The 24,545-nt window shown below is 43.2% G+C and overlaps 6 non-coding genes across 6 annotated transcripts; 4 read left to right on the top strand and 2 right to left on the bottom strand.

Moving 5' to 3' along the window:
* Window positions 1–164: 164 nt before the first annotated feature.
* Window positions 165–247, bottom strand: trnal-cag (transfer RNA leucine (anticodon CAG)). Its single transcript has one exon. It is a non-coding gene; the product is annotated as a tRNA-Leu (tRNA).
* A 96-nt stretch (window positions 248–343) lies between these two features.
* On the top strand, window positions 344–417 carry trnam-cau (transfer RNA methionine (anticodon CAU)). The gene has a single exon. It is a non-coding gene; the product is annotated as a tRNA-Met (tRNA).
* Window positions 418–3,648: 3,231 nt separating this feature from the next.
* trnam-cau (transfer RNA methionine (anticodon CAU)) lies at window positions 3,649–3,722 on the top strand. The gene has a single exon. It is a non-coding gene; the product is annotated as a tRNA-Met (tRNA).
* A 1,205-nt stretch (window positions 3,723–4,927) lies between these two features.
* trnaa-ugc (transfer RNA alanine (anticodon UGC)) lies at window positions 4,928–5,011 on the bottom strand. Its single transcript is given in 2 exon segments — window positions 4,928–4,962; window positions 4,968–5,011. It is a non-coding gene; the product is annotated as a tRNA-Ala (tRNA).
* A 5,777-nt stretch (window positions 5,012–10,788) lies between these two features.
* Window positions 10,789–10,862, top strand: trnam-cau (transfer RNA methionine (anticodon CAU)). The gene has a single exon. It is a non-coding gene; the product is annotated as a tRNA-Met (tRNA).
* Window positions 10,863–22,458: 11,596 nt separating this feature from the next.
* trnam-cau (transfer RNA methionine (anticodon CAU)) lies at window positions 22,459–22,532 on the top strand. The gene has a single exon. It is a non-coding gene; the product is annotated as a tRNA-Met (tRNA).
* The last annotated feature ends 2,013 nt before the right edge of the window (window positions 22,533–24,545 follow it).

Genomic DNA, 24,545 nt, shown 5'->3' on the forward strand with positions numbered 1-24,545 from the left:
GGCTTTAACCATTTTCAAAAAGTGTCTAAAAACTCATCCTTGTCTTCAACGCCTGCCCAATGAATACTAGCATTTGCCAAATGCTGTGTTTTGTCAAAGTTAACATCCTGCTGGCTCAACGTAGCAGAAGACTGAAGTCTCTGTCTGCAGCCAAAGGATAGATCTGTCAGAAGTGGGATTCGAACCCACGCCTCCAGGGGAGACTGCGACCTGAACGCAGCGCCTTAGACCGCTCGGCCATCCTGACACCCTTGATTGGCTAGGGAAGGCCAGTTGAAGGCACACCTGAATGCAAGGATCTAGAAGCTACTTATTCTCTGTTTGGGCGCCTTTTATCCAACAAGCCTCGTTGGCGCACTTAGGCAGCGCGTCAGTCTCATAATCTGAAGGTCGTGAGTTTGAGCCTCACACGGGGCAGAGTGGTGCTTTTTTTTCTGATCACTGAGAGCGCTTAGACCAGGGGTATCAAACTAAATTCCTTTAGGGCCCGAGCCCTGTAGAGTGTTGTTCCAACCCTTCTCAAACACACAAGGCATGTAGTTTTCAAATGAGCCTGAAGGCCATGATTAGTTGGATCAGGTGTGTTCAATCAGGCTTGAATCTAAACTCTGCAGGTCTCCGGCCTTCCAGGGACTGAGTTTGACACCCGTGGATTAGAAAGAAAGAGTGAGGTTCTCTGTCCCCTTCCGTATGGGTTTCCCTGTGTCTCCTGGGGGCAAAAGGCCACAGCTCCTCTTCAGGGCAGGTGAAATGATGTTTTGTGGAAAACTGTGAGGTTCCAGGTAAATTCCCTGAATCTCATCCAGCGACATTGCGTGTAGACCCGTGCCATCCTTTTATATACAATGAAGTGAAAATTCTGCATTCATGCTGGCTAACACTGAATGAAGGCAGTAATAGCATCCCTCTCATACTCATGTAACACATGGCCACATCCTCCTGAGGTTTTGTGAAGTTTCAAAGGCCATATTGCTGCACTGGCCCGGTCCTGCAGATTTGCCTTATACAAAGTTCGGAAGATTAGACCCTTCCGATCAGAGCAGGCCACACAACTCCTTGTCCAAGCTCTTTGTTTTCTCCAGACTGGGCTACTGTTATGCTCCCTTGGCGGGTCTTCTGGCACGTACTATCAAGCCTCTGCAACTGATCCAGGATGAAGCAGCGAGAGTGGTCTTAAACGAGCCAAAGAAAGCCCACGTCACACCTCTCTTCATAATTTTGCACTGGCTACCAATAGTTGTTCGCATCAGATTCAAGATACTGATGTTTGCCTACAAGATAACCACTGGCTCTGCAGCAATATACCTAAAGTCGCTGGTTCAGACCTATGCTTGCGTTCTGCAAGTGAATGACGCCTCGTGGTGCCATCCCAAAGAGGCACAAAATCACTCTCAAGGACCTTTTCCTGGACTGTTCCCAGCTGGTGGATCGGCTTGCCATCTCAATTCGAGCAGCGGAGGCTTTAACCATTTTCAAAAAGGGTCTAAAAACTCATCCTTGTCTTGAGTTCGAGCCTCACACGGGGCAGAGTGGTGCTATTTTCTGATCACTGAGAGTGCTTAGACCAGGGGTATCAAACTAAATTCCTTTAGGGCCCGAGCCCTGTAGAGTGTTGTTCCAACCCTTCTCAAACACACAAGGCATGTAGTTTTCAAATGAGCCTGAAGGCCATGATTAGTTGGATCAGGTGTGTTCAATCAGGCTTGAATCTAAACTCTGCAGGTCTCCGGCCTTCCAGGGACTGAGTTTGACACCCGTGGCTTAGAAAGAAAGAGTGAGGTTCTCTGTCCCCTTCCGTGTGGGTTTCCCTGTGTCTCCTGGGGGCAAAAGGCCACAGCTCCTCTTCAGGGCAGGTGAAATGATGTTTTGTGGAAAACTGTGAGGTTCCAGGTAAATTCCCTGAATCTCATCCAGCGACATTGTGTGTAGACCCGTGCCATCCTTTCATATACAATGAAGTGAAAATTCTGCATTCATGCTGGCTAACACTGCATGAAGGCAGTAATAGAATCCCTCTCATATTCATGTAACTCATGGCCACGTCGTCCTGAGGTTTTGTGAAGTTTCAAAGGCCATATTGCTGCACTGGCCCGGTCCTGCAGATTTGCCTTATACAACGTTCGGGAGATTAGACCCTTCCGATCAGAGCAGGCCACACAACTCCTTGTCCAAGCTCTTTGTTTTCTCCAGACTGGGCTACTGTTATGCTCCCTTGGCGGGTCTTCCGGCACGTACTATCAAGCCTCTGCAACTGATCCAGGATGCAGCAGCGAGAGTGGTCTTAAACGAGCCAAAGAAAGCCCACGTCACACCTCTCTTCATAATTTTGCACTGGCTACCAATAGCTGTTCGCATCAGATTCAAGATACTGATGTTTGCCTACAAGATAACCACTGGCTCTGCAGCAATATACCTAAAGTCGCTGGTTCAGACCTATGCTTGCGTTCTGCAAGTGAACGACGCCTCGTCGTTCCAGGGACTGAGTTTGACACCCGTGGCTAAGAAAGAAAGAGTGAGGTTCTCTGTCCCCTTCCGTGTGGGTTTCCCTGTGTCTCCTGGGGGCAAAATGCCACAGCTCCTCTTCAGGGCAGGTGAAATGAGGTTTTGTGGAAAACTGTGAGCTTCCAGGTAAATTCCCTGAATCTCATCCAGCGACATTGCGTGTAGACCCGTGCCATCCTTTCATATACAATGAAGTGAAAATTCTGCATTCATGCTGGCTAACACTGCATGAAGGCAGTAATAGAATCCTTCTCATATTCATGTAACACATGGCCACGTCGTCCTGAGGTTTTGTGAAGTTTCAAAGGCCATATTGCTGCACTGGCCCGGTCCTGCAGATTTGCCTTATACAAAGTTCGGGAGATTAGACCCTTCCAATCAGAGCAGGCCACACAACTCCTTGTCCAAGCTCTTTGTTTTCTCCAGACTGGGCTACTGTTATGCTCCCTTGGCGGGTCTTCCGGCACGTACTATCAAGCCTCTGCAACTGATCCAGGATGCAGCAGCGAGAGTGGTCTTCAACGAGCCAAAGAAAGCCCACGTCACACCTCTCTTCATAATTTTGCACTGGCTACCAATAGCTGTTCGCATCAGATTCAAGATACTGATGTTTGCCTACAAGATAACCACTGGCTCTGCAGCAATATACCTAAAGTCGCTGGTTCAGACCTATGCTTGCGTTCTGCAAGTGAACGACGCCTCGTGGTGCCATCCCAAAGAGGCACAAAATCACTCTCAAGGACCTTTTCCTGGACTGTTCCCAGCTGGTGGATCGGCTTGCCTATCTCAATTCAATCAGCGGAGGCTTTAACCATTTTCAAAAAGTGTCTAAAAACTCATCCTTGTCTTCAACGCCTGCCCAATGAATACTAGCATTTGCCAAATGCTGTGTTTTGTCAAAGTTAACGCCCTGCTGGCTCAACGTAGCAGAAGACTAAAGTCTCTGTCTGCAGCCAAAGGATAGATCTGTCAGAAGTGGGATTCGAACCCACGCCTCCAGGGGAGACTGGGACCTGAACGCAGCTCCTTAGACCTCTCGGCCATCCTGACACACTTGGTTGGCTAGGGATGGCCTGTTGGAGCCACACCTGAATGCACGGATCTAGAAGCTACTTATTCTCTGTTTGGGCTCCCTTTAGCCCACAAGCCTCGTTGGCCCAGTTAGGCAGCGCGTCAGTCTCATAATCTGAAGGTCGTGAGTTCGAGCCTCACACGGGGCAGAGTGGTGCTTTTTTCTGATCACTGAGAGCGCTTAGACCAGGGGTATCAAACTAAATTCCTTTTATGGCCCGAGCCCTGTAGAGTGTTCTTCCAACCCTTCTCAAACACACAAGGCATGTAGTTTTCAAATGAGCCTGAAGGCCATGATTAGCTGGATCAGGTGTGTTCAATCAGGCTTGAATCTAAACTCTGCAGGTATCCGGCCTTCCAGGGACTGAGTTTGACACCCGTGGCTTAGAAAGAAAGAGTGAGTTTCTCTGTCCCCTTCCGTGTGGGTTTCCCTGTGTCTCCTGGGGGCAAAAGGCCACAGCTCCTCTTCAGGGCAGGTGAAATGATGTTTTGTGGAAAACTGTGAGGTTCCAGGTAAATTCCCTGAATCTCATCCAGCGACATTGCGTGTAGACCCGTGCCATCCTTTTATATACAATGAAGTGAAAATTCTGCATTCATGCTGGCTAACACTGAATGAAGGCAGTAATAGCATCCCTCTCATATTCATGTAACACATGGCCACATCCTCCTGAGGTTTTGTGAAGTTTCAAAGGCCATATTGCTGCACTGGCCCGGTCCTGCAGATTTGCCTTATACAAAGTTCGGAAGATTAGACCCTTCCGATCAGAGCAGGCCACACAACTCCTTGTCCAAGCTCTTTGTTTTCTCCAGACTGGGCTACTGTTATGCTCCCTTGGCGGGTCTTCCGGCACGTACTATCAAGCCTCTGCAACTGATCCAGGATGAAGCAGCGAGAGTGGTCTTAAATGAGCCAAAGAAAGCCCACGTCACACCTCTCTTCATAATTTTGCACTGGCTACCAATAGCTGTTCGCATCAGATTCAAGATACTGATGTTTGCCTACAAGATAACCACTGGCTCTGCAGCAATATACCTAAAGTCGCTGGTTCAGACCTATGCTTGCGTTCTGCAAGTGAATGACGCCTCGTGGTGCCATCCCAAAGAGGCACAAAATCACTCTCAAGGACCTTTTCCTGGACTGTTCCCAGCTGGTGGATCGGCTTGCCTATCTCAATTCGAGCAGCGGAGGCTTTAACCATTTTCAAAAAGTGTCTAAAAACTCATCCTTGTCTTCAACGCCTACCCAATGAATACTAGCATTTGCCAAATGCTGTGTTTTGTCAAAGTTAACGCCCTGCTGGCTCAACGTAGCAGAAGACTGAAGTCTCTGTCTGCAGCCAGAGGATAGATCTGTCAGAAGTGGGATTCGAACCCACGGCTCCAGGGTAGACTGCAAACCTGAACGCAGCGCCTTAGACCGCTCGGCCATCCTGACACACTTGGTTGGCTAGGGATGGCCTGTTGGAGCCACACCTGAATGCACAGATCTAGAAGCTACTTATTCTCTGTTTGGGCGCCCTTTAGCCCACAAGCCTCGTTGGCGCAGTTAGGCAGTGCGTCAGTCTCATAATCTGAAGGTCGTGAGTTCGAGCCTCAAACGGGGCAGAGTGGTGCTTTTTTTCTGATCACTGAGAGCGCTTAGACCAGGGGTATCAAACTAAATTCCTTTAGGGCCCGAGCCCTGTAGAGTGTTGTTCCAACCCTTCTCAAACACACAAGGCATGTAGTTTTCAAATGAGCCTGAAGGCCATGATTAGTTGGATCAGGTGTGTTCAATCAGGCTTGAATCTAAACTCTGCAGGTCTCCGGCCTTCCAAGGACTGAGTTTGACACCCGTGGATTAGAAAGAAAGAGTGAGGTTCTCTGTCCCCTTCCGTGTGGGTTTCCCTGTGTCTCAAGGGGGCAAAAGGCCACAGCTCCTCTTCAGGGAAGGTGAAATGATGTTTTGTGGAAAACTGTGAGGTTCGAGGTAAATTCCCTGAATCTCATCCAGCGACATTGCGTGTAGACCCGTGCCATCCTTTTGTACACAATGAAGTGAAAATACTGCATTCATGCTGGCTAACACTGAATGAAGGCAGTAATAGCATCCCTCTCATATTCATGTAACACATGGCCACATCCTCCTGAGGTTTTGTGAAGTTTCAATGGCCATATTGCTGCACTGGCCCGGTCCTGCAGATTTGCCTTATACAAAGTTCGGAAGTTTAGACCCTTCCGATCAGAGCAGGCCACACAACTCCTTGTCCAAGCTCTTTGTTTTCTCCAGACTGGGCTACTGTTATGCTCCCTTGGCGGGTCTTCCGGCACGTACTATCAAGCCTCTGCAACTGATCCAGGATGCAGCAGCGAGAGTGGTCTTAAACGAGCCAAAGAAAGCCCACGTCACACCTTTCTTCATAATTTTGCACTGGCTACCAATAGCTGTTCGCATCAGATTCAAGATACTGATGTTTGCCTACAAGATAACCACTGGCTCTGCAGCAATATACCTAAAGTCGCTGGTTCAGACCTATGCTTGCGTTCTGCATGTGAACGACGCCTCGTCGTTCCAGGGACTGAGTTTGACACCCGTGGCTAAGAAAGAAAGAGTGAGGTTCTCTGTCCCCTTCCGTGTGGGTTTCCCTGTGTCTCCTGGGGGCAAAATGCCACAGCTCCTCTTCAGGGCAGGTGAAATGAGGTTTTGTGGAAAACTGTGAGGTTCCAGGTAAATTCCCTGAATCTCATCCAGCGACATTGCGTGTAGACCCGTGCCATCCTTTCATATACAATGAAGTGAAAATTCTTCATTCATGCTGGCTAACACTGCATGAAGGCAGTAATAGAATCCCTCTCATATTCATGTAACACATGGCCAGGTCGTCCTGAGGTTTTGTGAAGTTTCAAAGGCCATATTGCTGCACTGGCCCGGTCCTGCAGATTTGCCTTATACAACGTTCGGGAGATTAGACCCTTCCGATCAGAGCAGGCCACACAACTCCTTGTCCAAGCTCTTTGTTTTCTCCAGACTGGGCTACTGTTATGCTCCCTTGGCGGGTCTTCCGGCACGTACTATCAAGCCTCTGCAACTGATCCAGGATGCAGCAGCGAGAGTGGTCTTCAACGAGCCAAAGAAAGCCCACGTCACACCTCTCTTCATAATTTTGCACTGGCTACCAATAGCTGTTCGCATCAGATTCAAGATACTGATGTTTGCCTAGAAGATAACCACTGGCTCTGCAGCAATATACCTAAAGTCGCTGGTTCAGACCTATGCTTGCGTTCTGCAAGTGAACGACGCCTCGTGGTGCCATCCCAAAGAGGCACAAAATCACTCTCAAGGACCTTTTCCTGGACTGTTCCCAGCTGGTGGATCGGCTTGCCTATCTCAATTCAATCAGCGGAGGCTTTAACCATTTTCAAAAAGTGTCTAAAAACTCATCCTTGTCTTCAACGCCTACCCAATGAATACTAGCATTTGCCAAATGCTGTGTTTTGTCAAAGTTAACATCCTGCTGGCTCAACGTAGCAGAAGACTGAAGTCTCTGTCTGCAGCCAAAGGATAGATCTGTCAGAAGTGGGATTCGAACCCACTCCTCCAGGGGAGACTGCGACCTGAGCGCTAGCTGACGAAGGATGGTCTGACAATATTTCAGAAATGTTGAGCAATGTCGTACTGCGCAGCCAATCGCATCGAAGCGCTATGACATTTGGACCAATCGCGTTGAAGCGCCTTAACATTTCCAGCCAATCAAAAAGCACAATTCATAACATTCTCTTGACATTCGTGACATTTGGCCAATCAGAGAGCAGGGGGATGTCGACGGCACGTTTCCGCGTATCACCGCTAGGTGGAGGGGTCAGCTCTTCTACTCAGGTGTCAATCAAGTTGCCGAACCGTGCCGAAGTTGTACGAAAGAATGACATCATCCTCAGGGGGCGTGTCAGAGGTAAAAAAGGTTCATTACTGAAGTTCGTGACCTATGACCAGGGTCATTGTCGCGTAGTTCGACATAAAAAGTGGTACGAGATTTATCAAAGGGTGAGTGTTTGTTACCTTTGCATGATAGAGAAATAAAAAATAATAATAATCATAATCGAACATTATTAGTATCTTTGTTTAATGTATTTGCATAAGAGAACAACACATCAGGCTTCAGAACAAACATTTACCTGGTCCCATTCATTTGAACGATGTAATGTGATGGCTGTGTTATGTTATGGCTAACAACAGAGTAAACCAGAGTGTGTCATAATTGTTTATAGACATTTATGTAATGTTGCAGGTATTTTGAGAAATGTTCCTCTCTTGTATCTTTCTCCTCTAAACAGAGATACCAGTTGTAACATTATATATAAGATAAATGTGACTTGTGTCCTAGAAATTAATCAATGAATGAATAAATATATGAATTTAATGAAGTACTTTATGCTCTCTTAAGGGACTCACTTGTATTGTGCATTATATTTGTTATAATGCTTACAGACAGAGAAATGTCAGATGCTGTTTCGTGGCCAAACAACCTTGCTTGGAGGTGTGCTGAAATGCATCTGTGGTTTTCAAACTCCAAAGGTAACATTAATGTAGCAAGTGTTTTTTATTAGTATATTTACTGAAAAGGTTTCTTTCTGATTTATGTATTAAAGTGTTTTTTTTTCTTTTGTTTTTTATTTGGTCGTCTTAAGCCTCTACTGGACCCGCACAAAGGGTGGTGCTGAAACAGCAAAGAAGGCCATGGAGCAGAGTCAGCCTGACCCCCAGCCTCTGCCCCTGCCCCTAGTCTACTGCACCTGTGGAAGCAAGAGTTGCAACACAATTTTCAATGGTAAGAATTACTATTTAACTTTTTTAATAATACCACTTAAGTATGAGCTCAATTAAAATTCAAGAAAGTTCAGAACGTAAGAAGAAGAAAAAAAGAAAAAGCAAGAATGCTATGAGATGCTGGCTGACCTACTAATTGTCACCCCTCTTGTACAGTGGGGGCACCTGTTGTCTGCTGAATGGTCAGTTTGAATATCTCAGATTTGGTTTAAGTCACATGGTCAAGGATAAATGTAGAATGTAACCTGTCTGCTTTCTCTCTTTCATCTCTGGGCTTTACTCTTGGATTGTCCTCTTCCTCTCTAACTGAGCTCTGCCTGGGTTGAAGGTCACTGAGCTAGACTCATGTCCCTCATGGCATCTCTCTCAATACTTCTCATGTGTTAAAGCTACATTATCTTTCTTTCTCAATCTCAGGTAACATTCCACATAGACGCTGGCTATTATTAGCTGTACACATATTAACAATTATTCCATCATGCAAATACTTTGTAGTAATTTCAAGAGTCAATACTGCTAATAAATCATTCCTCTTATGGATGACACTTCTATTCAGAAAGAAATGTTTTTAAAAACCTGCATTTACTTTAAATAGTAATATTAATATAAATAATAATTCTTGCTATTATAACACATTCTGTCTTCTCACATTTTTGGTTTACCAAACCAAGATTTACTTGCTCTCACATTGCTGCAGCAAAGCCAAATCTTAGTGTGGCCAGGAGACCCTCTCAGGTTGAAGACCAGCCCAGCGCAACAGTGTCTAGTGCCTCTATACCAAGCAGTACTGTCCTCTGTAAGTAATGGCATAATCTATAAAGTATTCTATGAAGACACATTTCACGTTTCATTCTGTACGAATTATTAAACTTGTACAAATTTTTTTAATACCAGAAAACCATATTTTTGCCGATGTTTCAGGGTGTGCCAGTGTTCCAGGGTCTGCAAATGGTTCAAAGACTGTCAGCTGTCCATAGGATGCCACTGTTACAGCCTACAGTTGTAAAGAGCACCAATTCACAACCAGCTGCCAATCCACAAACCATGCCCAAGAGACCCTACAAGGCAAACACTTGCAGGAAGTGTGGACAATTCAAAACCAGTGCAACGGGACATACCCAGTACAGGGGCAAGGTGTACTGTCCACAGACTGAGAACGTTACAAAAAAACAGTGGTTAGAGGAAATGCGGAGAACTGTTCCCAAATAATGTATACACTGTATATTTGTATTTATTGTTGTGTGTATATAGTTGTTTAAATATAGTTCACTATTGTTAATATTTGTGTTTAACATTATTTTATTTAACTTTATTTACTGCTTTTTTAATCCTATTTAACTTTTACTTTTACCTTTTTAATTTATTGTTTGAAAACTTAATTTAATATTCATTACTGTTCTGTTAGCATAATTGTAAAATAAATAAAAAAACAAATTGAGATGCTTTTGGATTTCTACATTTATTTTCCTTTTATTTCCCTTTTAATTAATTAATTTTTTTTTTTAAACTTATATAAATTTAATTTGTTTAATATACATTAATGTTATGTTGGCATAATTGTAAAAAAAAGAAGAGAATTATTGCTTTTTTATTTGTACTTTAGTAAACATTTCATCAGTACACTGCAACAATAGAACGTATTCCTAAAAAGATAATTTGCACTTTGTCATTTGTCACAGACATTTTTCAGCATAATAATGACTATTTTTTGCATCCTTTTTTAATTAGAAATGACAGATTTGAAGGTGTCTTGAATGAATGTAACCTTAAAAATAATCTGATTTAATATCAATAAAATAACAACTAATAAAATGCTTAAATATGAATACAACTACAAATAACATGCTTAATCAGAATAAAAATTAATACAACAACTACTAAATAACTAATAATAACAAAACACATTTCCATTGGTGTATTAAATTTAATGAAAAAAAATATCAAACAAACCACATATATACATTTAATTAACCTTGAAACTTTATTTATTTAAAGCAATTAACAATATTACAAAAAGTTGTCTTTAGCTGGATTCGAACCCGAGTCGAGGGGAGCACCTGCAATAGAAAACAGTGTAATATAAATGCGCAAATTTACCGCAAGAAGAAACCGGAAGATGTATCACTGCACGCATGCTAAGGAAGATCGGTTTTTGAACGTCAAATTTTACCCTTTCTTTTCTTCATTTTTTCTTTCTCTTCTTCCCCTTCTCTTTTTCTTACTTCCCTCTTTTCTTCCCTTCTTCCCCGTCTTTGACAGACTATTGTTCCCCAGCTTGAGCGCAGCGCCTTAGACTGCTCGGCCATCCTGACACCCTTGATTGGCTAGGGATGGCCTGTTGGATCCACACCTGAATGCAAGGATCTAGAAGCTATTTATTCTCGGTTTGGGCACCCTTTAGCCCACAAGCCTCGTTGGCGCAGGTAGGCAGCGCGTCAGTCTCATAATCTGAAGGTCGTGAGTTTGAGCCTCACACGGGGCAGAGTGGTGCTTTTTTTCTGATCACTGAGAGCGCTTAGACCAGGGGTATCAAACTAAATTCCTTTAGGGCCCGAGCCCTGTAGAGTGTTGTTCCAACCCTTCTCAAACACACAAGGCATGTAGTTTTCAAATGAGCCTGAAGGCCATGATTAGTTGGATCAGGTGTGTTCAATCAGGCTTGAATCTAAACTCTGCAGGTCTCCGGCCTTCCAGGGACTGAGTTTGACACCCGTGGCTTAGAAAGAAAGAGTGAGGTTCTCTGTCCCCTTCCGTGTGGCTTTCCCTGTGTCTCCTGGGGGCAAAAGGCCACAGCTCCTCTTCAGGGCAGGTGAAATGATGTTTTGTGGAAAACTGTGAGGTTCCAGGTAAATTCCCTGAATCTCATACAGCGACATTTCGTGTAGACCCGTGCCATCCTTTTATATACAATGAAGTGAAAATTCTGCATTCATGCTGGCTAACACTGAATGAAGGCAGTAATAGCATCCCTCTCATATTCATGTAACACATGGCCACATCCTCCTGAGGTTTTGTGAAGTTTCAAAGGCCATATTGCTGCACTGGCCCGGTCCTGCAGATTTGCCTTATACACTGTTCGGAAGATTAGACCCTTCCAAACAGAGCAGGCCACACAACTCCTTGTCCAAGCTCTTTGTTTTCTCCAGACTGGGCTACTGTTATGCTCCCTTGACGGGTCTTCCGGCACGTACTATCAAGCCTCTGCAACTGATCCAGGATGCAGCAGCGAGAGTGGTCTTAAACGAGCCAAAGAAAGCCCACGTCACACCTCTCTTCATAATTTTGCACTGGCTACCAATAGCTGTTCGCATCAGATTCAAGATACTGATGTTTGCTTACAAGATAACCACTGGCTCTGCAGCAATATACCTAAAGTCACTGGTTCAGACCTATGCTTGCGTTCTGCAGGTGAACGACGCCTCGTCGTTCCAGGGACTGAGTTTGACACCTGTGGCTAAGAAAGAAAGAGTGAGGTTCTTTGTCCCCTTCCGTGTGGGTTTTCCTGTGTCTCCTGGGGGCAAAATGCCACAGCTCCTCTTCAGGGCAGGTGAAATGATGTTTTGTGGAAAACTGTGAGGTTCCAGGTAAATTCCCTGAATCTCATCCAGCGACATTGCGTGTAGACCCGTGCCATCCTTTCATATACAATGAAATGAAAATTCTGCATTCATGCTGGCTAACACTGCATGAAGGCAGTAATAGAAGCCCACGTCACACCTCTCTTCATAATTTTGCACTGGCTACCAATAGCTGTTCGCATCAGATTCAAGATACTGATGTTTGCCTACAAGATAACCACTGGCTCTGCAGCAATATACCTAAAGTCGCTGGTTCAGACCTATGCTTGCGTTCTGCAAGTGAACGACGCCTCGTGGTGCCATCCCAAAGAGGCACAAAATCACTCTCAAGGACCTTTTCCTGGACTGTTCCCAGCTGGTGCAATTCGATCTCAAATCTCAATTCGAGCAGCGGAGGCTTTAACCATTTTCAAAAAGTGTCTAAAAACTCATCCTTGTCTTCAACGCCTGCCCAATGAATACTAGCATTTGCCAAATGCTGTGTTTTGTTAACGTCCTGCTGGCTCAACGTAGCAGAAGACTGAAGTCTCTGTCTGCAGCCAAAGGATAGATCTGTCAGAAGTGGGATTCGAACCCACGCCTCCAGGGGAGACTGCGACCTGAGCGCTAGCTGACGAAGGATAGTCTGACAATATTTCAGAAATGTTGAGCAATGTCGAACTGCGCAGCCAATCGCATCGAAGCGCTATGACATTTGGACCAATCGCGTCGAAGCGCCTTAACATTTCCAGCCAATCAAAAAGCGCAATTCATAACATTCTCTTGACATTCGTGACATTTGGCCAATCAGAGAGCAGGGGGATGTCGACGGCACGTTTCCGCGTATCACCGCTAGGTGGAGGGGTCAGCTCTTCTAGTCAGGTGTCAATCAAGTTGCCGAACCGTGCCGAAGGTGTAAGAAAGAATGACATCATCCTCAGGGGGTGTGTCAAGGGTCAAAAAAGGTCATTACCGAAGTTCGTGACCTACAACGAGTTTCATTGCCGCGGAGCTCAGCATCATTTTTACGGAGGACAGCGAAACTTCTTTTTAAAACTAAATACGCGATATTACCGACAACAACAGGTAAGAAATTATCATCTAATTGCAATTTTTTTTTTTTTTTTATTATTAGTGTAATTTTAATTGTTTTAATTGTTCTTTCAAAACTGTTTCATCAAAGTCAATAAAAATGTCTGGCAAACAACAAAAATCACATAAAGCTATGTCGGACACTGAATGGATTTCGCGTTTAAAAAAGTTTGCCAGCACAGGAATTTGGCCATCAAATGAAGGTAACAGGCCAGCTCCTAGACAGAAAAAGTGGTACGAGATTTATCAAAGGGTGAGTGAGTGTTTGTTACCTTTGCATGATAGAGAGAAAAAAAAAACACTTAAGTGTTTGTTGACTTGCATAATCGAACATTATTAGTATCGTTGCTTAATGTATTTGCATAAGAGAACAACAGATTAGGCTCCATTACAAACATTTACCTGGTCCAATTCATTGGAACGGTGTAATGTGATGGTTGTGTTATGTTTATGTAATGTTGCAGGTATTTTGAGATTTATGTCATACTGTTAATGAAAAGTTACATCAAAACCTTTTGTGTACTGAGAGACTCAGAGATTTGAGAGGGAGAAGGGGGAAGGGACAGTGAATGAATAGGTGGTCTGAAGGTGTGAAATGTTCCTCTCTTGTATCTCTCTCCTTTAAAGAGAGATACCAGCTCTAACATTATATGTAAGATAAGCTTGTCATGTGTCCTAGAAATTAATCAGTGAATGAATTAATATATTAATTTAATAAAGTAGTTTATGCTCTTTTAAGTAACTCGCTTGTATTGTGCATTACATTTGTTATAATACTTACAGATTGAGAAATGTCCGATGCTGTATCGTGGCCAAACAACCTTGCTTGAAGGTGTGCTGAAATGCATCTGTGGTTTTCACACTCCAAAGGTAGCATTAATGTAGCAAGTATTTTTGTTAATATTATTTACTGAAATGTTTTCTTTCTGAATTGTTATATGTATTTTTTATTACATTTTTTTGGTTGTCTTAAGCAGCCCACTGCCTCTAACGTTACTGGACCAGCACAAAAGGTGGTGGAACAACCTCATGCTGCTGAAACAGCAAAGAAGGCCATGGAGCAGAGTCAGCCTGACCCCCAGCCTCATCCCCAGCCCCAGCCAATTGCACCTGTGGAAGCAAGAGTTGCTTTTTTTATAGCACTGAAGTATGAGCTCAGTTCAAATTCGAGGCAGTTCAGAAAGTAAGAAGAACAAAAGAAAAAGCAAGAATGCTATGAGATGCTGGTTGAGACCTGCTAATTTTCACACCTCTTGTACAATGGGGGCAGCTGTTGTGTGCTGATTGGTCGGTTTGAATATCTCAGATTTGGTTTAAGTCACATGTTGTCTCTAACTGAACTCTGCCCTTGTTGAAGGTCACTGAGCTAGACTCATGTCCCTCATGGCATCTCTCTTAATACTTCTCATGTCTTAAAGCTCTTTTTTTTCTTTTTCCTTCTCTATCTCATGTAACATTCCACATACACGCTGGCTATTATTAACTGTACACATGTTAGTAATTACTCCATCATGCAAATACTTTGTAGTAATATCAAGAGTCAGTACTGCTGATAAATCATTCCTCTTACAGAGGTCACTTCCATTCAGAAAGAAGTGTTTTTGAATGGTGCATTTACTTAAAATTGTACTATTAACACAAATAGTAATGCTTGCTATTATAACACATTCTGTCTTCTCACATTTTTAGTTTACCAAACCAAGATTTACTTGGTCTCACATTGCTACAGCAAAGCCAAATCTTAGTTTGGCCAGGAGAACTTCTCAGGTTGAAGACCAGCCCAGCACAACAGTGTCTAGTGCCTCTAGACCAAGCACTACAGTCTCTGTAAGTAATGGCATAATCTATATTGTACTCTATGAAGACACGTTTCACGTTCCATTCTATACAAATTATTAAAATATTTAAACTATTTTTTAATAACAGAAAACCATATATTTATAAACAAAAAAGCTATATTTTATAAATAGATTTCATACAAATTACTATTAAAAAGTTATTGATGTTAAGATAGTGTTACTTTTATTGAAAAAGGAGGCATTAAATTGATCAAAAATCTCAGACATTTAATGTCACAAAAGATTTCTATTCAACATCATGTTACAAACGATTTCTATTTCAAATAAATGCTGTTCTTCAAACTTAATTCAGAAAAATACCACTGTCACATTTATGGACTGTTGTATTTTCTCTCCTCATTTTCCTCAACCTAGTTTCTGTCTCCCCTTGATTATGTCATTCAGTTAATCTGTGTCTAGTTAATTTACTCATTCGTCCCTCATTGGTCTGTCTACTTAAATTCTAGTCTGTTCAGTTTGTCTTGTTCTGTGTGTTACTGCCTTCCTTTGTGTGGGTTAATTAAAGATTATTTACCCTTGATTTTCATCTTTGTGTGCTTTCCCCAACACCATAAGTGTGGCAACCACTTTAATGCAGTTTTATTATCAGCTATTTTCACGTTTTCAACTAATAATGAAGGTTTATGTTCAATAGAATGGTTTCTGAAGGATCATGTAACACTGAAGACTGGAGTAATGATGCTGAAAATTTGTTCTTGCCACCGTAGAAATAAATTACATTTCATATTTTAAACTTTAAATTGTAGTAATGTTCCACAATTTAACTATCTTTTTAGTTTTTAACTGTATTTTTGATCAAATGCAACCTTGGTGAGCAGAATAGGTTTCTTTTATAAACTTTTGGACCTCAAACTTTGCAACTGTAGTGTATGATTTAATCTAGGACGAGTTATTGTAATGTTCTATTTGCAAAATCTATATTTTACTTCATGATTGTACAGACACCAGATCCTAAAGTTCCAACCCCTGTCCCAAGAGCCACTGCAGATGTGTCCAATCCCGCTCAGCCATGCAGGATCGTCTGCAGGAGAATTTCATATTCTGTTGGTCCAAAAATGTAATTAAATCAGCTGTCTCCAGACACTTAATGGAGATGTAAAAAGGCTTACATGCCCTGAAAATTGAATATTACTTTTATAACCAGTAGTTCCTTAAAACACATTCATACTGAAAACAACAACAATCAAACTATTGTCATAATGTCAATTGAATTTACATGATACTGATTTATTGATGATAAACAGTGTATAGATGTTAACATTCATGTGTCAGAATAAATAGATATTGGTTGTAAAGTCTCAGAATTCTTTTTATTTTATTTTTTATTTCATATTCAACAGGATTTCAGAATTATTTTGTTCCTTTTTTTGGATGACATCAGTGTATAATGTAAAGTTATCAGTTTCATTGTCATAATAATCATTGTAATTCCATGTAATACAATGATGATTTTATGTGAAAGTAATCAGGGATACTAATAAAATGCTTAAAGTGATTAAAAAAATAAAATTAACTTACTAAACTTAATGTTTTGTCTTTTTTTCCATCACAGACTGCTCCTTCTGGGGCATTATTGCAAGGTCCATCTGTAGTTCAACTTCCTCGTTTGTGGTCTGAGACCATGCCACCAGAGGATCACAAGTGGATTGGCAAAAGGCTTTTCAAAATTGGATCCAAAGGAAAGCCAGCACTTCGTGATGACCTCCAGCTCTGGTATTACCCCCCACAGCCAGCACTTATTTACAATCAGGCTCCAGCTCCAGACAGATTCTTTTGTCATTCTCTTCTGCTGTGGATGCCATACAAGCTGTGGAGGGTTAAGGTTCTCTGTCCCAATCCAGCCTGCGGACAACATCAGCTGACAGGAGGTGGTCTGCACAAAAGGGCACGGCAGGTTCTAGACATTGACAGAACATACAATATGGTCACAGAAACTTGCATGTGTCCTGGAGTCAGACTGTCCTGCAACAGCTAGATCTGGGCCATCGCTCTGAGTTTCAGGTCATCCTCACGCGGAAGTAAGTACACTTTCATTCCTCATCCAGTTGTTAGCCCATCATCACGTGTGTGTATGTATGCAAATACTTTACAATCAAATATCTAAAATATATGAATGTGTGGATTTTGCTTTTCCTAAGGTACGCCTGTGATATGCGGGTCATCAGGCTCTTGCGTGAGCGTGGCTTAGGCAATAGTCCCACGCGGGTGATAAAGCAGCTGCGTGAAAACCACAGCGAGCAGTGGCTCCATCGTCTGGCCCGGTACACCACCCAATGTGTTGACTTCCTCAATCAACCCGGGGTGATGCCAGTAAAATTCCAGGAGCCCCCAGAGCCTACGGTGGTGCCAAGCTGCAAGTGGTTGCTCACCGTTTACAGCCAAGACATTCTGACCAGGCTGGATGAAATCCATGCAAGGATAACATCCACCTATGGCTCTGTCTTGAAGATGGATTCTACTAAAAAGGTTAGTTGTGGATTTGTTTATTAATGGTGTTTATATACCAGCATGGCACTGTATCTGTATTTTACATGGTGTGATGTTTGATTTATATTTACAGCATGCTTCATATCATCTCTTATTACAGATCACCAAGAAGCTGGCTGGGACAGCGAGGGGAACGGGACTCTGGCTTACCTCTGTTGGCAACGAGTTTGGTCAGGTGCTCATAAGTGTGCTGACAGCCCAGGAAGGAGCAGGACTTGACATGATGGTAGACGGTCTGGTCAAAAGATACCAGCAGGCTGGTGTAAATCCACCTTCTGTGTTGTACGTGGACTGTGGGTGCTGCAGCGAGGTGAGCGAGTGCAAGCTGAAAACCAGGTTTAGGGGCTGGCCAGATCTCATGATACGCTGGGACATCTGTCTTTTTATGCGCAGGATTGCCTTGGGGTGTACAACTGATGCCCAGCATCTTTGAATGGGATGCAGCTGACGTCTCTATCCTTCGCAAAGCAAAGAGAGAGCTGTTGATGTCCCAGGGTTGGCCTGCGCTGACAGATGAAGATGTAAACAAGCATCTGACCAGAGAGGAGCTGGCTCTACATTGCCGGAGGAGGACCCGTGGAGAGGAGACTACCATGCTTCTCCTTGAACAACTGTTGACAGAGCTCCTGAGCAGCAAGGGCAATGACTCTCTGGGTGTTCCTCTCTTGGATCGAGAAAGGATGGAGCACATCTGGTGTGTCCAAAAGAAGCACATCAAGTGTATCCAAGACCCTCTTGGTGTTTCCCTCTATACTGAGACCGGGAGCTTAACCAAGGGAGGTGTGCTTCTGAAGATTTACAGATGTGCCAGAGGCTCCACTTCTCTTGAATCCTTTCATTTACACCTTAACCGTTTCATCCCAAGTATTATTTGTCGAGCACACACTGCATATGCAAAGAAAGAACATTTAAGTGTCTGTGTTTAACATTCCCTAAAAACTGTTGTCTGTTTACAGGGAGCAGTGCAAACCGTCTGAACTTTCAGATTTATTTGTTGGAGGGTCTACACAGGTGGAACCAGGATCGGGAGGCAGCTTCCATGTCATCGGAGCCATCAGCTTTACGCAGCTACACAGGAGAACTTGTTCACTGTGTAAACAGCAATTATGAAAAGCTGTTTGGCAGGAAAGTGGTCCCCACGTTTTGTCCCCCTGCACGTTACACTGGTAAAATAATTTATTTGTGACGAGTGGGGCGGGGCCGAGGGACATGGGAGCTAGGCCGGGGGAGTGATTGGAGATGAACTACACCTGTTCGACCCACCGGTCTCGAGGCCCATGGAGGAGATGGAAGGATATAAAACTGGAGCGACGACAGTGAAGGACGAGAGAGGACCAGGCCTGGGCTTTTAGTTGTGTTTTGGGTTTTATTTGCGCGCACCAGTCGTCCGTGAGGGGCTGGTGCGCTGTTTTTGTGTTTATTTTGTTATTAAAATGTTTTGGATTGTCCGCCGGTTCCCGCCTCCTTTTTCCAGATGAATATGAAGGTTTATATCGTTACATTATTATTGTTAATTAACTTGCAATTCCCGTGTAATCTCAGTCAATATTTTATTTAAGCCTATACAGTGTACTTTGTATCTGTATTTTTTAACTATAAACTATCAACATGATCAACTTTTTTTTTCTTGAAACATGCCCTCTGTCATCTGATCGATATTTTCTTTCAAGTAAAAGGCCTTTCAGTGTAATTGTACAAACATCTACCTTCAACTCATATATCACGTCATTTTGCTGTGAAATCTTTTTTATTAGAAAGTAGTTATTTTTTAGAAAGAATAACTTGATTGTTATTAGTAATATTTGGTGACCATTTACTGTACTGAAGTTACTTTGGTTTACTTGATTAGAAAAGTCAAGTTACATGTAAGTATCAAATACGCTCATCAGCCTTTTGAGTAATTTTATTTGTATGTATCTCAGTCATCATTGTATTGTATTGCTTTGTTTTGGCCCCACAGTTATAGGTTTATGGCCTTTCTTTTTCTTTTTCTCCTCTACTATGATCTCCATGTTCTCACACTATTACACTATATGAACTACTACAAAGGCCTTATGTATCAAATATGTTGCACAACAATTGTATTTAATTCCTATTTATTGTTTTTATTCCAGGTGAGCTCATTGGAGTGCAGTATCTGTTCCAGCAGACTGGTCAGGCACTGCAGGACATGAACTCAGACTCTGAAGAGACGGCAGAACTCATCGAGGATCTTAATGTGGAGGAGCGAGATGAAGATGAGGGCTTCTGTGATGTCAGCGAGGATCACACCATTGCAGATCCTGAGGATGTTCTGTCACCTCCCTCCTCCACTCTGACACTGGGTTCTTCCACAGTGGTCACCAGCAGTGACACGGCTGTACTGGGTTCCACATCCCCTTCACTGGTCCCTGACCTTACACCTTCTCCATCAACTGGACCCTCGGGGACTGCTGTCCCACCTTTTCCCTCTGAAACATCTGCTTCACCACTCTCCTCAGAGCCAGAGGATGCTGGTCAGGATGATGATGACGATGAAGAAACTGTAAGTGCCACTCCTCTGTATTTCTTTCAAATAAACTACATTAAATTAAAATAAGGATTGATCAACATATACTTCTTGCTACTGCTTTATATCCAGACTTTGCTCAGATTTTAAACTAAAGTCATTAGTAGGCAACAAAGATGCATCAAATCAGTTTTATTTAGTTAGTGCTTTGTACTATACAGATTGTGTTAAACAGCAACACAGCAATTGAACTAGTTATGGAACTATGCATTAAACAAATGTGATTATTATTTGTGCTTGTTTTCTTAATAGGCTTTTGACTACCAAAATGTCCCGGGATACCAACATGTGGACAAGCTGGCAGAATATTTGGTGGAGCTCCGGGGTCACACAGCCAGCACCATAATTGAACTTTGGCAGAACCTGGCTGACCAGGACAAGCAACGGGTGGTGTATGCAGCTCGACACCAGAAGAGACTGCTGAGTGGACGCTTCAGAGTACCAAAGAGGCCCACTAAAACCCCAGTAGTAGAGAGCACCACCAGAAGTGTGCTGGGAGAAAGCAGCGCAACTGCTCAGTGGCCTGACTGTTGCCGTCTGGTGGAGACCATCTTCATCAGGCTTTGCAATATCCACCCAAGCCCCAAAAGAAAAGGCAAGGGAACGCTGTCGAGATGGTCTCTAATCCTCCAGGATTACAGGAGGATAAGGCAGCTTGTACTGGGCAACAGCTTGGTGATGCAACCTCAATGCAGCTGGTGGAGCTTAACCAGAATACCCTGATTCAGTGGTATAACAACAGACAGAAAAAGCAGGAACTGTCTGTGCTGATTCAGGGCATTCAGTTGCCTCAGCCCCTCCCTGAAGCTCAGGAACCTCTCCAGGCTGCCAAACGCCTACGGACTGAGCCAGAACAACCAGGGGAGCAGCACCAGTACAAGCTACCAGAGAGCACAGCAGGTCAGGCAAAGCAGAGGCACACTCCTACTGGACGACCTCCTCTCAGACCCAAGGCACCAACACAGACTCCTATGTTTGGTTACGCCATCAGCACCTGGAGCATCAGTGCAGATGGTACACAATATACTTATACCTGTAGCACCAGGTTTCCAGGGTGTGCCAATGCTTCAGGGTGTGCCAGTGTTCCAGTGCATGCCAATGGCTCAAAGACTGCCAATGGTCCAGAGGATGCCAATGGTTCAGGGAATGCCACTGTTACAGCCTACAGTTGTGCAGGGCACAAGTTCACAACCAGCTGCCAATCCGCAAACCATGCCTAAGAGACCCTACAAGAGAACTGTAGAGGCGAACACTTGCAAGAAGTGCGGACATTTCAAAACCAGTGCAACGGGACATAGCCAGTACAGGGGCAAAGTATACTGCCCACAGTCTGAGACTGTTACAAAAGAACAGTGGTTGGAGGAAATGCGGAGAACTGTTCCCAAATAATGTATATATTTTTATTTATTGTAGTGTGTATATAGTTGTTTAAATATAGTTCACAATAGTTAATATTTGTGTTGAACATTATTTAATATTTTATTTACTGCTTTTTAAAAACCTATTTAACTTATTTGTGTTTGTATTTAAAACTGTACTTACTGTTTTATTTACCTTTTTAATTTATTGTTTGTAAAACTTATTGAATTGAATATTTATTACTGTTCGTTAGCATTTTTTTCCCTTTTATTTCCCTTTTGATTTAAAGTTGTTTTAAAACTTATTTACAATTTTATTTGTTTAATATTTATTACTGTTTTATAGGCATAATTGTAAAAATAAAATAATAATTGGCAAATGACTGCTTTTTTTGTAATTTGCACTTTTATATAACCATTTCATCAGTACACTGCAAAAATAAAACGTGTCTACAAAAAGTAATTTGCATTTTTCATTTGTCACAGACATTTTCCAGCATATTAATATTTTCATCTTTAATTAGAAATGACAGATTTGAATGTTTCTTGAATAAATGTAAGAAAAAAAATCCTTAATCAGAATAAATATCAATACAACTGCAATAATAATATGCTTAATCAGAATAAAAATTAATACAACAACTACTAATTAACTAATAATAACAAAACACATTTCCATTGGTGTACTTACATTTTAATGAAAAAAAATATCAAACAAAGCACATATATACATTTAATTAACATTGAAACATCATTTATTTAAAGCAATTAACAATATTACAAAAAGTTGTCTTTAGCTGGATTCGACCCCGGGTCGTGGGGAGCACCTGCAATAGGAAACAGTGTAATATAAATGCGCGAATTTAACGCAAGAAGAAACCTGAAGATGTATCACTGCGCGCATGCTAAGGAAGATTGGGCTTTGAACGTCAAATTTCACCCTTTCTTTTTTCATTTTTTCTTTCTCTTCTTCCCCTTCTCTTTTTCTTCCTTCCCTCTTTTCTTCCCTTCTTCCCCATCTTTGACGGACTATTGTTCCCCAGCTTGAACGCAGCGCCTTAGACCGCTCGGCCATCCTGACACCCTTGATTGGCTAGGGATGGCCTGTTGGAGCCACACCTGAATGCAACGATCTAGAAGCTACTTATTCTCTGTTTGGGCGCTCTTCAGCCCACAAGCCTCGTTGGCGCAGTTAGGCAGCGCGTCAGTCTCATAATCTGAAGGTCGTGAGTTCGAGCCTCACACGGGGCAGAGTGGTGCTTTTTTTCTGATCACTGAGAGCGCTTAGACCAGAGGTATCAAACTAAATTCCTTTAGGGCCCGAGCCCTGTAGAGTGTTGTTCCAACCCTTCTCAAACACACAAGGCATGTAGTTTTCAAATGAGCCTGAAGGCCATGATTAGTTGGATCAGGTGTGTTCAATCAGGCTTGAATCTAAACTCTGCAGGTCTCCGGCCTTCCAGGGACTGAGTTTGACACCCGTGGCTTAGAAAGAAAGAGTGAGGTTCTCTCTCCCCTTCCGTGTGGGTTTCCCTGTGTCTCCTGGGGGCAAAAGGCCACAGCTCCTCTTCAGGGCAGCTGAAATGATGTTTTGTGGAAAACTGTGAGGTTCTAGGTAAATTCCCTGAATCTCATCCAGCGACATTGCGTGTAGATCCGTGCCATACTTTTATATACAATGAAGTGAAAATTCTGCATTCATGCTGGCTAACACTGAATGAAGGCAGTAATAGCATCCCTCTCATATTCATGTAACACATGGCCACATCCTCCTGAGGTTTTGTGAAGTTTCAAAGGCCATATTGCTGCACTGGCCCGGTCCTGCAGATTTGCCTTATACAAAGTTCGGAAGATTAGACCCTTCCGATCAGAGCAGGCCACACAATTCCTTGTCCAAGCTCTTTGTTTTCTCCAGACTGGGCTACTGTTATGCTCCCTTGGCGGGTCTTCCGGCACGTACTATCAAGCCTCTGCAACTGATCCAGGATGCAGCAGCAAGAGTGGTCTTAAACGAGCCAAAGAAAGCCCACGTCACACCTCTCTTCATAATTTTGCACTGGCTACCAATAGCTGTTCGCATCAGATTCAAGATACTGATGTTTGCCTACAAGATAACCACTGGCTCTGCAGCAATATACCTAAAGTCGCTGGTTCAGACCTATGCTTGCGTTCTGCAAGTGAACGACGCCTCGTGGTGCCATCCCAAAGAGGCACAAAATCACTCTCAATGACCTTTTCCTGGACTGTTCCCAGCTGGTGGATCGGCTTGCCTATCTCAATTCGAGCAGCGGAGGCTTTAACCATTTTCAAAAAGTGTCTAAAAACTCATCCTTGTCTTCAACGCCTACCCAATGAATACTAGCATTTGCCAAATGCTGTGTTTTGTCAAAGTTAACGCCCTGCTGGCTCAACGTAGCAGAAGACTGAAGTCTCTGTCTGCAGCCAAAGGATAGATCTGTCAGAAGTGGGATTCGAACCCTCACCTCCAGGGGATACTGCGACCTGAACGTAGCGCCTTAGACCGCTCGGCCATCCTGACACCCTTGATTGGCTAGCGATGGCCTGTTGGAGCCACACCTGAATGCAAGGATCTAGAAGCTACTTATTCTCTGTTTGGGCGCTCTTCAGCCTACAAGCCTCTTTGGTGCAGTTAGGCAGTGCATCAGTCTCATAATCTGATTGTCGTGAGTTCGAGCCTCACACGGGGCAGAGTGGTGCTTTTTTCTGATCACTGAGAGTGCTTAGACCAGGGGTATCAAACTAAATTCCTTTAGGGCCCGAGCCCTGTAGAGTGTTGTTCCAACCCTTCTCAAACACACAAGGCATGTAGTTTTCAAATGAGCCTGAAGGCCATGATTAGTTGGATCAGGTGTGTTCAATCAGGCTTGAATCTAAACTCTGCAGGTCTCCGGCCTTCCAGGGACTGAGTTTGACACCCGTGGCTTAGAAAGAAAGAGTGAGGTTCTCTGTCCCCTTCCGTGTGGGTTCCCTGTGTCTCCTGGGGGCAAAAGGCCACAGCTCCTCTTCAGGGCAGGTGAAATGATGTTTTGTGGAAAACTGTGAGGTTCCAGGTAAATTCCCTGAATCTCATCCAGCCACATTGCGTGTAGACCCGTGCCATCCTTTTATATACAATGAAGTGAAAATTCTGCATTCATGCTGGCTAACACTGAATGAAGGCAGTAATAGCATCCCTCTCATATTCATGTAACACATGGCCACATCCTCCTGAGGTTTTGTGAAGTTTCAAAGGCCATATTGCTG

This window comes from Carassius carassius, chromosome 22 (assembly GCF_963082965.1).
Source record: "Carassius carassius chromosome 22, fCarCar2.1, whole genome shotgun sequence".
Lineage (NCBI taxonomy): Eukaryota > Metazoa > Chordata > Actinopteri > Cypriniformes > Cyprinidae > Carassius > Carassius carassius.